The sequence below is a fragment of the Petaurus breviceps genome, unplaced genomic scaffold (genome assembly GCF_028583685.1).
Source record: "Petaurus breviceps papuanus isolate PSGF00001 unplaced genomic scaffold, PetGlider_PUasm1.0 220, whole genome shotgun sequence".
Lineage (NCBI taxonomy): Eukaryota > Metazoa > Chordata > Mammalia > Diprotodontia > Petauridae > Petaurus > Petaurus breviceps.
The window spans coordinates 15,357,054-15,368,916 of NW_027185876.1; the positions used below are offsets into that span (position 1 = coordinate 15,357,054).

General features: G+C 39.1%; 2 pseudogenes; one reads left to right on the top strand and one right to left on the bottom strand.

Moving 5' to 3' along the window:
- Positions 1 to 578: 578 nt before the first annotated feature.
- Positions 579 to 1,818, top strand: LOC138166120 (malate dehydrogenase, cytoplasmic pseudogene; annotated as a pseudogene).
- Positions 1,819 to 3,301: 1,483 nt separating this feature from the next.
- LOC138166064 (bcl-2-associated transcription factor 1-like) lies at positions 3,302 to 6,096 on the bottom strand (annotated as a pseudogene).
- Between the last annotated feature and the right edge of the window lie 5,767 nt (positions 6,097 to 11,863).

An 11,863-nucleotide genomic window follows, 5' to 3' on the forward strand; every position in this document is an offset into this window, starting at 1 on the left:
CCATATCCTAGAGACAAAGCAGAATTACAATGTATATAACAAGAACAGGTTTGTTTTTTTAGTTGATAGTCACAAATATGGTTTGTAGCAACTTTTTACTTTGCTCCAGTATGATCTTCAACATACACTCTTTAAAGGCTGAAAAAGACTGAAAACAAAAATTCTACAGCCTATTTGCAAACAGTAAAAATTTAGTAAAATACTTACATTCGTTTTTGAAAAAAATCACATAAAATGGTGTTGCAAATTCTGTTTTTGGTTCCTTTTACTTCAGGTTTATTATTCCTATAATAAAAAAACACAGAAAGTGAAGATTAACAGAGATGGGGGGGAAAGCTACATACCATATATAAACTGTAGAGACTCTGCTTATAAAATTAGATTGACTAGTTTTAGCAAATTGTCACCATCCTAAACCACACCAAAGGATATCTTTTCTTCAATTCACCAACAAGTTGGAATTTTCTACCTTTTTTTCTTTGTGTATGTCCTTTTCCTCATTATTTTCCAGGGTCTCTTCTTCATCTTCAACAATCCCTCCCCTTGAGTCTAGTCGTCAGTCGCTGAAGTTGTCCAGGGGCAGCCATGGGTGAACCCATCGGAGTCCTAGTCACTGGAGCAGCCAGTCAAATTGCCTACTCCCTTCTTTACAGTATTGCTAAGGGAGATGTCTTTGGGAAAGACCAGGTTCTTGTTCTTGTCCTGTTGGATATCACCCCCATGATGGGTGTGCTGAGGGGGTAGTAATGGAACTACAAGACTGTGCTCTTCCCCTCCTTAAAGAGGTCATTGCAACAGATAAAGAAGAGGTTGCCTTCAAAGACCTGGATGTAGCCATTCTGGTTGGCTCCATGCCAAGGAAGGAAGGCATGGAGAGGAAGGACTTACTCAAGGCAAATGTGAAGATTTTTAAATCCCAGGGACAGGCTTTGGAAAAATATGCTAAAAAGTCTGTTAAGGTTGTGGTTGTTGGAAATCCAGCCAACACCAATTGCCTGACGGCCTCCAAGGTGGCCCCATTGATACCCAAGGAGAATTTCAGCTGTTTGACCCATCTGGATCACAACCAAGCTAAGTCTCAGATTTCTCTTAAACTTGGCTTGACCTCCAATGATGGCAAGAATGTCATTATCTGGGGAAACCACTCCTCAACCCAGTATCCAGTTGTTAACCATGCTAAGGTTAACATCCAAGGGAAAGAAGTTGGTGTCTATGAAGCTGTAAAGGATGACAGCTGGCTCAAGGGGGACTTTATCATGACTGTTCAGCAGCGTGGTGCAGCTGTCATTAAGGCTCAAAAATTGTCTAGTGTGATGTCAGCTGCCAAAGCAATCTGTGACCATGTCAGAGGTATCTGGTTTGGAACTCCAGAGGGAGAATTTGTTTCCATGGGAGTCATCTCTGATGGCAATTCCTATGGAATCCCTTATAATTTGCTCTACTCCTTCCCTGTTGTCATCAAGAATAAATCCTGGAAATTTGTGGAAGGCCTCCCTATCAATGATTTCTCCCGTGAGAAGATGGATCTCACTGCCAAGGAATTATCAGAAGAAAAAGAGACTGCTTTTGAATTTCTTACTATCGCATGACTAGGCAAAAATTATGATATGACAAAACACATAAAAACCGAAGAATATAAGTGTCATCTTTAAACCTAGTACCAAATGATGATATTGTACTTGTAAACTACATATGAAAAACCACGCATTTAAAGATTGTGTGTGCTTCTCTGTATATATTTGTGCCCACCATGTCATCATGTTATCAAATGGTGTTAGTGATGAAGTCTAAATAAAAATGACTAACTCTAAAAAAAAATTCCTCCCCTTTGTATATGTCATGTGTCCATTTGTAATGTAATGCCAAGCAAAGGCAACTTCCCAAGCTTCAAAATACCAGCATAGGTGCTCTCCATTTTATTCAGTGACAAATTAAGAATAGAGAAGATCAAAATATGACATCATTCAAAATACAGCATTTACTAAGTGTGATTCAATAACCTCCAAGTACTACCTGATTTAATCAAGTACTTCCCCACCCCAGGACATTACATTCATTTTATCAATCACAAAGTCCCTGTTCTAAATACTACTCCACCCCTAGGCTGTACCTTCATTCAGTCCATCACAAAGCCCCTCTTCTCAAATGGAGATGAGTTTCCAATCATAAGTAAAGTACATTCATTTGTTCAATCATAGAACACAAAAGGTCAAAAGTTCCCCACCCCTGGATCACAATTGAATCTACCCCAGAGTTACAACAAGTTTAAGCACAGCACTTAATACCCAAATGGAGGTCTTTTCTTCATCTTGACAGGAGGCAAGTTCTCAGCAATCTTTGTTCCTGGGGAGACAAAGCTTAGCAAGGCCACAAGATACATTGCCAGTCTCTTCATTAATTCATTCTCTGTCTGCAGAACAGTCCTAGGACCCCTGAAAACATTAGCAAAACCCTCTCCCAGGATTTCTGTAAACATACAACAAGGAAATCCTTCTTTAGGGCTTCTGAACTAACAGCAAGGTTCCAAGACTTCTGCAACAACAGCACTGTCCTTCACCAGTGGACCAATCTGGCAAAAACAACATCAAAACAGACAGACAAAGTACCAGCATAACAGCCATGTCTCCTCAGTCCTTGGCAGCTCTGGGTGGCAGCTCTCAAAAGTCCTGGGCAATTCAAAGTGGCCCTCAGCAATCCTCTCAGTCTCTCTCTGCCTCCAAAGGTGCTGCTTCCAAAAAATTCTTCTGCCTCTCTCTTGTCTTGTGTCTCTTTAAATCTAGGTCACCAGCTCCTCCCAGTTCTACCCTCTCTTTTCAAGTCAACAAGTCTATTCCACAAGTGGGATTAACAAGCTCTGCATTTTAACACCAAAAACCAAGCCAATACAGGGGGATCTTTATATTCCATTACTATTACACCATTTAGTTCAGGTACCTGAATTTTTGAAGTTAAATCACCCTGTTCCATGTTGGAAAGTGCCACAGCCTATTCCTCTTTGGGTCCAATAATCCACACCATCACCCCTGTTTGTCATGCAAAAGGTATTTTGGGGGGGGTTTTGGGGTATATTCTGGATCCCACCCCTTTTCCTTTGGTCTCTTTCAAACAGTAGTATTTGAGTTGTTTGAAACTATTTGTCTTAGCAAAAACTCCTCTGGCTATTACTCTGCCTCAAGTTAGAAAAAAAACCCAAAACACCAAAACCCCAAATAAAAGACAAACAAAACCTTCCTCTGATTTAACTGACACTTATAAATAATGAATATTCTTTTGGTTCATGATGGGTTTTAAACTTTTCTTCTCAAAAGCTGGCCAAGGAAGATGATGATGAAGAAGATGAAGATAAAAAAATGGTCTCACTCTCTGCTTTTATGTTAACTGTCATCTTTGGAGATCTGCAGTCTTCATAATCTTTAGGAGATTTGTTTTTTTTCTGGATTCACTGGATTTCCTGGAGCCCTTAGAATCCCTTTGCTCTTTACTTATTTATTTTCTACAATAACCAATGTCATGTCAAAAATCAGCAAACCTATACCTTAATTTTCTGTCACCCTTTTGATTTTCTTTAAAACTCTCTCTTCTCCTGATAAATGATAATGCTCCCTTCGGGCACTCAGAAATATGTCAATTCTTCTGTATATCTCCAGTCCTTTGTGTGTGTGTGTGCCAGGAGCAGTGTTCTTTAGTGCCTTCTAATATAAGATGAACTTTTCATTTAGGGTCATTGTGGCTGAGGTGAAGTATGGCTCTTTAATACAATAAACCAAGGACAGAATGTGATGAATCCATGAATCTGAAGTGCTTTTGCTGGCATGTGGCAACTTAATATGGTCAAAGATGGAACAGAATTCTTGTTCCTTCTTCACAAAATGGACAAGAGTTCCAGCAAGCAACCTGTCTTTAGTGAAGGAAGTAGGTCTGAGGCAATCAAGAGGTACAGGTACTATTCTGAGTCTGACTTCAGGGTGAAGGGAATCATTGGCTATCATTTTGATCTCTCTGATGGAAGACTCTTCTCTTGCCTCCAGATTCTTGTGTAGAGTGGGACTGTAATCAAAGAATTCTTTGAGCTTCTCACACTTTACCTGCTCAGATGACTGAATTTCTTTCTTCACCAATTTTCTCTCAGAATTTGTTATCTTCTTTGTCCTTATCTTTTGTAGTGCTAAACCTTTTCACTTCATACCCAGTCTCTTTAAGTGTTCAAGTTTTATCTTCTCTATATCCATAACTTTTTCTATTGTCCTTGAATGAAACTTTAGATTTATATTTGCTTCCTTTCTCCTCAGCATTCCAGTGAGATATAGTAGTAAAATTCTTACCCTGATATGCCAGGACAGACTTCCTGAACTGCCTATAATCCTCTTTCTCCTCTGTGTCATCCCTTTCTGAATCATTAAACTTTCATTTTCCACTGATTATCTCACTGAAATAATCTGAAGCTTTCCAATCCTCCCATTCTCCCTCTGCCTTCCCCTTCTCTCTTCCTTTCTCCTTTAGGGCCTCTTTATTCTTGGTATTACCTCTATCAAACAGATATACTCTAGACTCTTTATTTGTGTACCTTTTTGAAAGTTTTCCAGTCTTTGCAATTTCCCTATCTCCACCATCAGGAGAAAATGAAGAATGAATTCTAGTTTCTTCTCTTGGAGCATTTTGTGGAGAAATTCTTTTTATTTTGCTGGGCTTCTTTGTGAAGGGATGGGATGAATTGAACTATTCTGAGAGCATCTGCAGTAACTAGAACCATTTTTTTTTTGCTTTTTGGAGGGGGGGAAGACAGGGTGGGGTTAAGTGACTTGCCCAAGGTCACATGGCTAGTAAATGTTAAGTGTCTGAGGCCCGATTTGAACTCAGGTCCTCCTGACTCCAGGGCTGGTGCTCTATTCACTGTGCCTCCTAGCCACCCCACCTAGAACCATCTTCAAGAGAACTGGGTCCAGACCTCTCAGGACTATGCTGAATGTAATGTGAATGGTGAGGAGTATTTTTTGGGGGTAAGATGAACTGTGTTGAGCATAGGAGCATCTGAACAAGATGCATTCTGACTAGGTTATGTAGCAGTAGAAGAAGGGCTAAGGGGTGATGGTGGATTATTATCGTATACTAAAAGACAAGACCAAATGTCACCAGATATTGCTGCTGATTTAGTAAAGCAAAGAATGAGTTTAGAGGGGGTCATGTTCAAATGTATCTTTCTTTGAGAGGATGCCTATCAATTGGGGAATGACTGAGCCAATTGTGGTATATGAATGTAATGGAACACTATTGTGCTATAAGAAATGATGAGCAGGTGAATTTGAGAAAAACCTGGTAAGACTTACATGAACTGATGCTGAGTGAAGTGAACAGGATCAGGAGAACATTGTACACAGTAACAGCAACATTGTGTGATGATCAGCTTTGATACAGATAGCTCTTCTAAGCGATACGATGATCTAAGAAAATTCCAAAAGACTAATGATGAAAAATACTTTCCACATCCAGAGAAAAACTATGGGATCTGAAGGCAATTTGAAGCATACTATTTTCTTTTTTTTCCCTTTCTTGTGGTTTTCCTTTTTTCTGATTCTTTTTTCACAAAATGAATGATGTGGAAATATGTCTGATATGATGGTTCATGTATAGCCTATACCAGATTTCTTACCATCTTGGGGAAGGGTGAGGGAAGGGAGGGAGGGAGAAAAAAAATGGAGCTCAAGATCTTATAAAAGTGAATGTTGAAAAAAGTCTTTACATGTAATTGGAAAGAATAAAATACTATTAAGTGGTGAAAAAACAAATGTATCTTTCTGCTCATCCTTTGATTTGATTTTCAAAGAATTAACTTCTAGGGAAGCCCCTTTATTTTTTGGTCTTTTTTTCAAGAGACCCTTGCCTTTTTGAGGAGATGGGTTATTTGCTATATGGGGATGATGAGTGAAATGAAGATGACCTTGGAGACCTAGAAGATCTGTAATATGGGCAAGATTAGCATCTAGATTTCTAAGATCTCATTCTTGATGTTATATTAGTTCTGGCTCTCTAGCAGATATACTCATTTGACAAGGCTGTTTACTGTTCTGCTCTTTTACGAGTATGTTCTTCCCCAACCATTTAGCTCTAAGTGTAAGAACCTAGGACCTGGGACAGGTTTACCACCAACCAGATAGTTTATCCATTCATTAAGCATTTAGTAAACATCTACTATGTGCTGGGCATTATGCTACACACTGGAAATTTTAAAAAATGACCCTTTTCCGAGAGGAGTTAATGTTCTATTAGAAAGAAACAACATGCACAAAATTATAAATAAAAAGTGATTTTTTAAAGAGGAAGGTTACTGGCAACCAGGAGGGTGGGTGGTGAGTCAGGAAAGGTCTCCTGGAAGAAACTGATACTTAAGCAGAAGGGTGTGAACAGCTTGGTGACTTTTTGCACCTAATTCCACATTTTTTTTAGAATGGTAGAACAATTCACAGTTCTACCAACAGTGTGTTAGTGTTTATGATTTCTCATAGACTTTCCAACACTGACTATCACATTTTTGTCACTGACAGTGTGATGAGTGTAAGATAAAACTTTAGAAGAATTTTAATTTTCTTTCCTTTTATTATTAATGATTGACTTGAAGTATTTTTCATAATAATTTCATATTAATCATTTATATTAGGATATTTTTTCCATAATTATTGATGGTTTCTATTTCCTCTTTCAAACTTTCTTGTTTGTCCTCTGCCATCTATTGGGTCTTTGTCTTTTATGCTTGTTTCATTCCCTGTATGCTTTGGTTGTCATACTTTTGTCAGAGATATTTTATGTAAAGCTTTTATTCACTGACAGCATTTCTTATTCTCGCCACATTAATTTCATTCATGCAAAAGCTTTAAAATGTAAGTTTTCTATTCTATTTTTTATCATCTTCCCTATCATTTTATTTTGGTTATGAATTCTCCCCTTCATCATAGTTTTGAAAAGTTCTCCTTCAGTCACCTCAAGTTACGTTTTGTTTTGTTTTTGCTATTTGATTTTTCACTCTTCATTCTCATGCAACTTCAATGTTCAATCAGCTTTGAAATCTTGTCAATTCTCTCTTCATGACTTCTGTCCCATATGGCCTTTTCTCTCAACTCCACCACAACCATCATGTTTTAGACCCTTATCATCTCTTTTTCTTAAGCAATCAGGGTTAAATAACTTGCTCAAGGTTACATGGCCAGTTATTATTTCTGGGTGTGGGGCTAAGTATCTGAGCCCGGATTTGATTCAGGTCATCCCAACCCTGGAGCCAGTGCTCTAACTTGCTGAGCCACCTGTCTGCCCCTAAGCAATTGGGGTTAAGTAACTTGCTCAAGGTTACATGGCCAGGTGTTTCTGGGTGGGTGCTAAGTATCTGAGCCCAGATTCAATCCCCAGGTCATCCCGACACTGGAGCCCGTGCTCTTACTCACTGTGCTACCTGGCCGCCCCCCCTTATCATCTCTTAACTGCTGCAAAAGCTTTCTGATTGGTCTAGCTGCCTCAAGTCTCCTTTCTCTAATTCTCCAATGAAGGTGTGAATTCAACATCCTTTTAGCATAGTTCTCTGCCAACTTCATGACCAAGCCTAAGAAACTTCAGTGACTCCCTTTTGTCCCTAAAAACACAGACTTCTCATTTTTGCATTTAAAACCCTTCCTTGGGGCAGCTAGGTGGTAAAGTGAATAGAGCACCAGCCCTGAAATCAGGAGGACCTGAGTTCAAATAGGGCCTCAGACACTTAACATTTACTAGCTGTGTGACCTTGGGCAAGTCACTTAACCTCAATTGCCTTGCTTTCCCCCCACCAAAACAAAACAAAACAAAAAACTCTTTCTTTTATTTCACTGTGCAAATATTATATTCTCCCTCTTGTGGTTTTATGTAAACTTCTTAAGGACAGGGATTATATCCTTAGATTGAGCACTGTGCTAGGTATTTAATAAATGCTTGTTGACTAAATGATTGATTTGTAAATTTACCTCTTTTATGATGAATGTGAAGAGGCTTAAACACATTGTAACCAAAGAATTATGAAGGAGACAGAGAAAATATAGTTATAAAAATGGACTGGTCATTTGGCAAGAGCAAGGGATAGATAGGCAATGGAGGATATCCTTACAATGTCACAAAGAGAGAAAGTTCCTCTCCCATTACTAGAACCTTTTCCTAGCCTTAAAGATGGAAATGAACAGGAGACACAGGTTGGTCAGGCATAGATGGCTTGTGATCTGCATCAAAGGGAGGAAGTAATCCCATTGAAGGATTATTTCCGTGTTGGGGTACACCCCTCTGATGACATCCTTTATATAGGTTTTAAAAAATTCATGTCTCATATTTCAGGATAATACAAAGGAGACAAAGCCAAGGCTTATAGGAAGTGATTTTTTAAAAAGGGGGAGCTCAGGAAGAAAACAGAAAATGATGATTTGGAGGGAAAGAATGTGGGTCTATGATTGATAGCTATTAACCTCTCCACCCCCCCCCTCACCCCCCGCCCCACTGGTGGTTATACAGCTTCTGTGGCCAGGTCATTGGAGATGAGATTGAATGGCAATGTTCTCTACTGAAAGAACATGCTTTTTCCAATCTATTTGACTGAATCCCAGGAGGAAGGGAACTAGGTTATTTGAAATAGATATTTTCCATCTTCACTTTGGCAATTTCATATCATAGTCATACAGCCATAGAATGTCAGAGCTGGAAGGAGAGATTTTGTTGAACCCTCTCATTTTACACAGAAGGAAACTGAGGATTGAAGAGGTTAAATTCTGGCTGCCTCATTTTAGGAAATGGAGATGAATGATTATATATAAAACTACAAATTTCTATTATGTACAAATTACTTTTATACAGATATAAATTCACACACATGTAAATGTGTACATACATGTGTATATATGCATATATACATATATGTATACTACACACATGCATGTACATATATTCAATCTTCTCACATTGAGAAGAGATAGCAAAATGAGCAGGAAGTAAGAAGGAAGTTAATGAAGCTCATTTCACTCTACAATATTTTCAAAACTACCCTACCCTTCTGTTTCCTTCTGTTCTATTCTACATCTTTTAAATGCTTTAAGGACTTCTTTTCTCTTTTCTGTTATGGGCAAGTCTTCTGCTAGCCATCCTTTACCCCTTTTAGATCCTCAGCCCAACTGAAAAACAAACAATGAACAAACAAAACAACAAACAAAATAAATCCACATATTATCTATATTGGAGAATATTTTTCTTCTGTATTTTGAGTTCATTGCATATCAGGAATAAATAACATGCTTCATCAACTAGAATTGGTTTGGATTGATCAGAGCTTGTCAGTCTTTTGAACTTACTTTTCTTTACAATGTTGTTGTTAATTGTGTAAATTGTTCTGTTGGTTCACTTTGCATTGGTTAATCTAAGTCATCATAGGTTTCTCTGAAACCATCTTTTGTGTAATTTCATATAGCACAATAATATTCCATTACTTCCATATACTATGTATTTTCCAGCTACTTTCCAAATGGTACATTACCCTCACTTTGTTTCTAGTTCTTTAAACCTGTTTGTACATTTGGGTCTCAGTGGTATTGCTAGGTCAAAGGGTATGCACAGTTTAGTGGTTTTTGGTACATAGTTCCAAACTGTTTTCCAGAATGGTTAGACCATTTCACAGCTCCATCAATAGAGCGTTAGTGTGCATATCTTTATGTAGGTCTTTCAACAACGGCCATTTTCCTTTTTTGTTACCTTTGCCAATCTGATGGATTTGAGATGGGATCCCAGAGTCATTTTAATTTTCATTTCTCTAATTTTTAGTGTTTTGGAACATTTTTTATGTGGCTATTGACAGTTTGGATTTCTTGCTTTAAAAACTGCTTGTTCATATTCTTTGACTATCACCCTCTGGGTGATCCAAAATTAAATTATTTGGGGAATTGTAGCCTTGGGGAAAGTTCCTTAAATATCTTGGATATCAGACTTTTAATAGAGAAATCTGAAGCTTCAAAGGCTTCCCCCAGTTAATAACTTTCCTTTAAGTTTTAGCTGCATTGATTTTCTTAGTGCAAAACTTTTCAATTTTATGGAATCAAAATTACCCATTTTATCTTTTTTGTTTCTCTCTAATTTCATGCCTAGTCATGAAATGGAAACTGACTATAATAGTGAGAGGCCTAGAGAACATGTCATTTATAGATGTGGGAATGTTTAGCCTGACTAAGAGAAGACTTGGGTTGGGGCTAGAGACATGACAAATGTCTTCAGAGGCTTGAAGGACTATCGTTAATGAGAAATTAACTTTTTTCTTTTGACCTCAGAGGGCAGAGCTAAGAGCTAAATGAAGAACTTACAGAAAAGTAGACTTCAGTTGGATGTAATGAAAACTTCCTCATGGCTAAAGCGATTTGAAAGTGAAATGGGTTGCTTTCAGATACCTTGAGGTATTACAGGAAGCATCACTGGATCACTTCAAAAGAAAGTTGACTGGTCGCTCTGACTACTTATCAGAGATGTTATGAAGGAGAGTTCCTGTTCAGGTACAGTATAGATAATACAACCTTTAAAGCTTCTTTGGGTCTCAGATTCCATGACTTTAAGAATAAGTGACTTTTGGGGGGGTGGAGTCAAGACAGCAGAGTAGAAGCAGGACCTCTGAGCTGATGCGGCTTCCACCTTCCCCAATCCATGTAAAAGGGGACTCTGAACAAACTTTGGAATTGCAGAACCCACAAAATGACACAGAGCACATGTCTAACCTCCCACTGAGCACATGTCTAACCTCCCACTGAGCACAGCCTAGCAGGAATTGGCCAGTGCAGTGCTCTGGGAGCTGATCCCAGGCCTGCGTAAGCTAGAGGCTTTAGCCCCAGGGTGGGCCTGACAAGCCACCAGCTGGAGGGACTTCAGGTCACCAGCAGCTGTGGCCGTTTCCAGATTCATCAACACATAGATGCAAAGGATGAGGTGAGAGGTCAGTGCAGTCTGGACTTTGGGACCAGTAGTTGGGAGAGAGTCGGCTTTTGCCCCTAGGGTGAGAAGCTGCTGAGGGCTGTGGCACTGCTGCCACCATGTGGTACCTTCAGCTCCTGGCCTGCAGAGTGTAGGGGGACCAAGCGACCAGTATTAGGGGTAATTGTTCTTGCTTTAACCAGCTTGGATCTGGATTGCAGTCTAGGGTGGAGGTCCTGGGGTGTGTGACCAGCTTGCCAGAGTGTGTGGAAGCTTCAGAAAGGTCATGCAACTAATACCTCTGGCAGCTGAGAAAACCCCAACAATTGGGATGAAAGCTCCCCTGTCTGGTGGCAGAGTCCTACTGTGGCAAAAAGCCCAGGGGTCAAGTGACTGAGGGGCAACATGACCAGGCAAAGGAAACAAAGCAAATAGAAGACTCCAACATTAGACTTCTATTTTGGGGACAAAAAGGAGCAAAGCATGGAACAGGAGGAAGACAGTGAAGTCAGAACTCCTGCACCAAAAGCTTCAAAGAAAAATGTGAACTTGTTACAGGCCATAGAGGACCTTAAAAAGCAGATAAGAGAAGTGGAGGAAAAACTGGGAAGAGAAATGAGAACAATGCAAGAAAATTATGAAATGAAAGTCAACAGCCTGACTGAGGAAAACCATACCTTAAAAAACAGACTAACTCAATTGGCAAAAGAGGCTCAAAAAGGCAATGAGGAGAGGAATGCCTTAAAAAGCCAAATTTGCCAGATGGAAAAAGAAGCTCAAAAGCTCAATGAAAAGAATCATTCCCTCAGATTTAGAATGGAGCAAATGAAAGCAAGTGACTTTATGAGAAATCAAGATTCTATTAAACAGATCCAAAGAAATGAAAGAATAGAAGGCAATGTGAAATATCTCATGGGAAAAA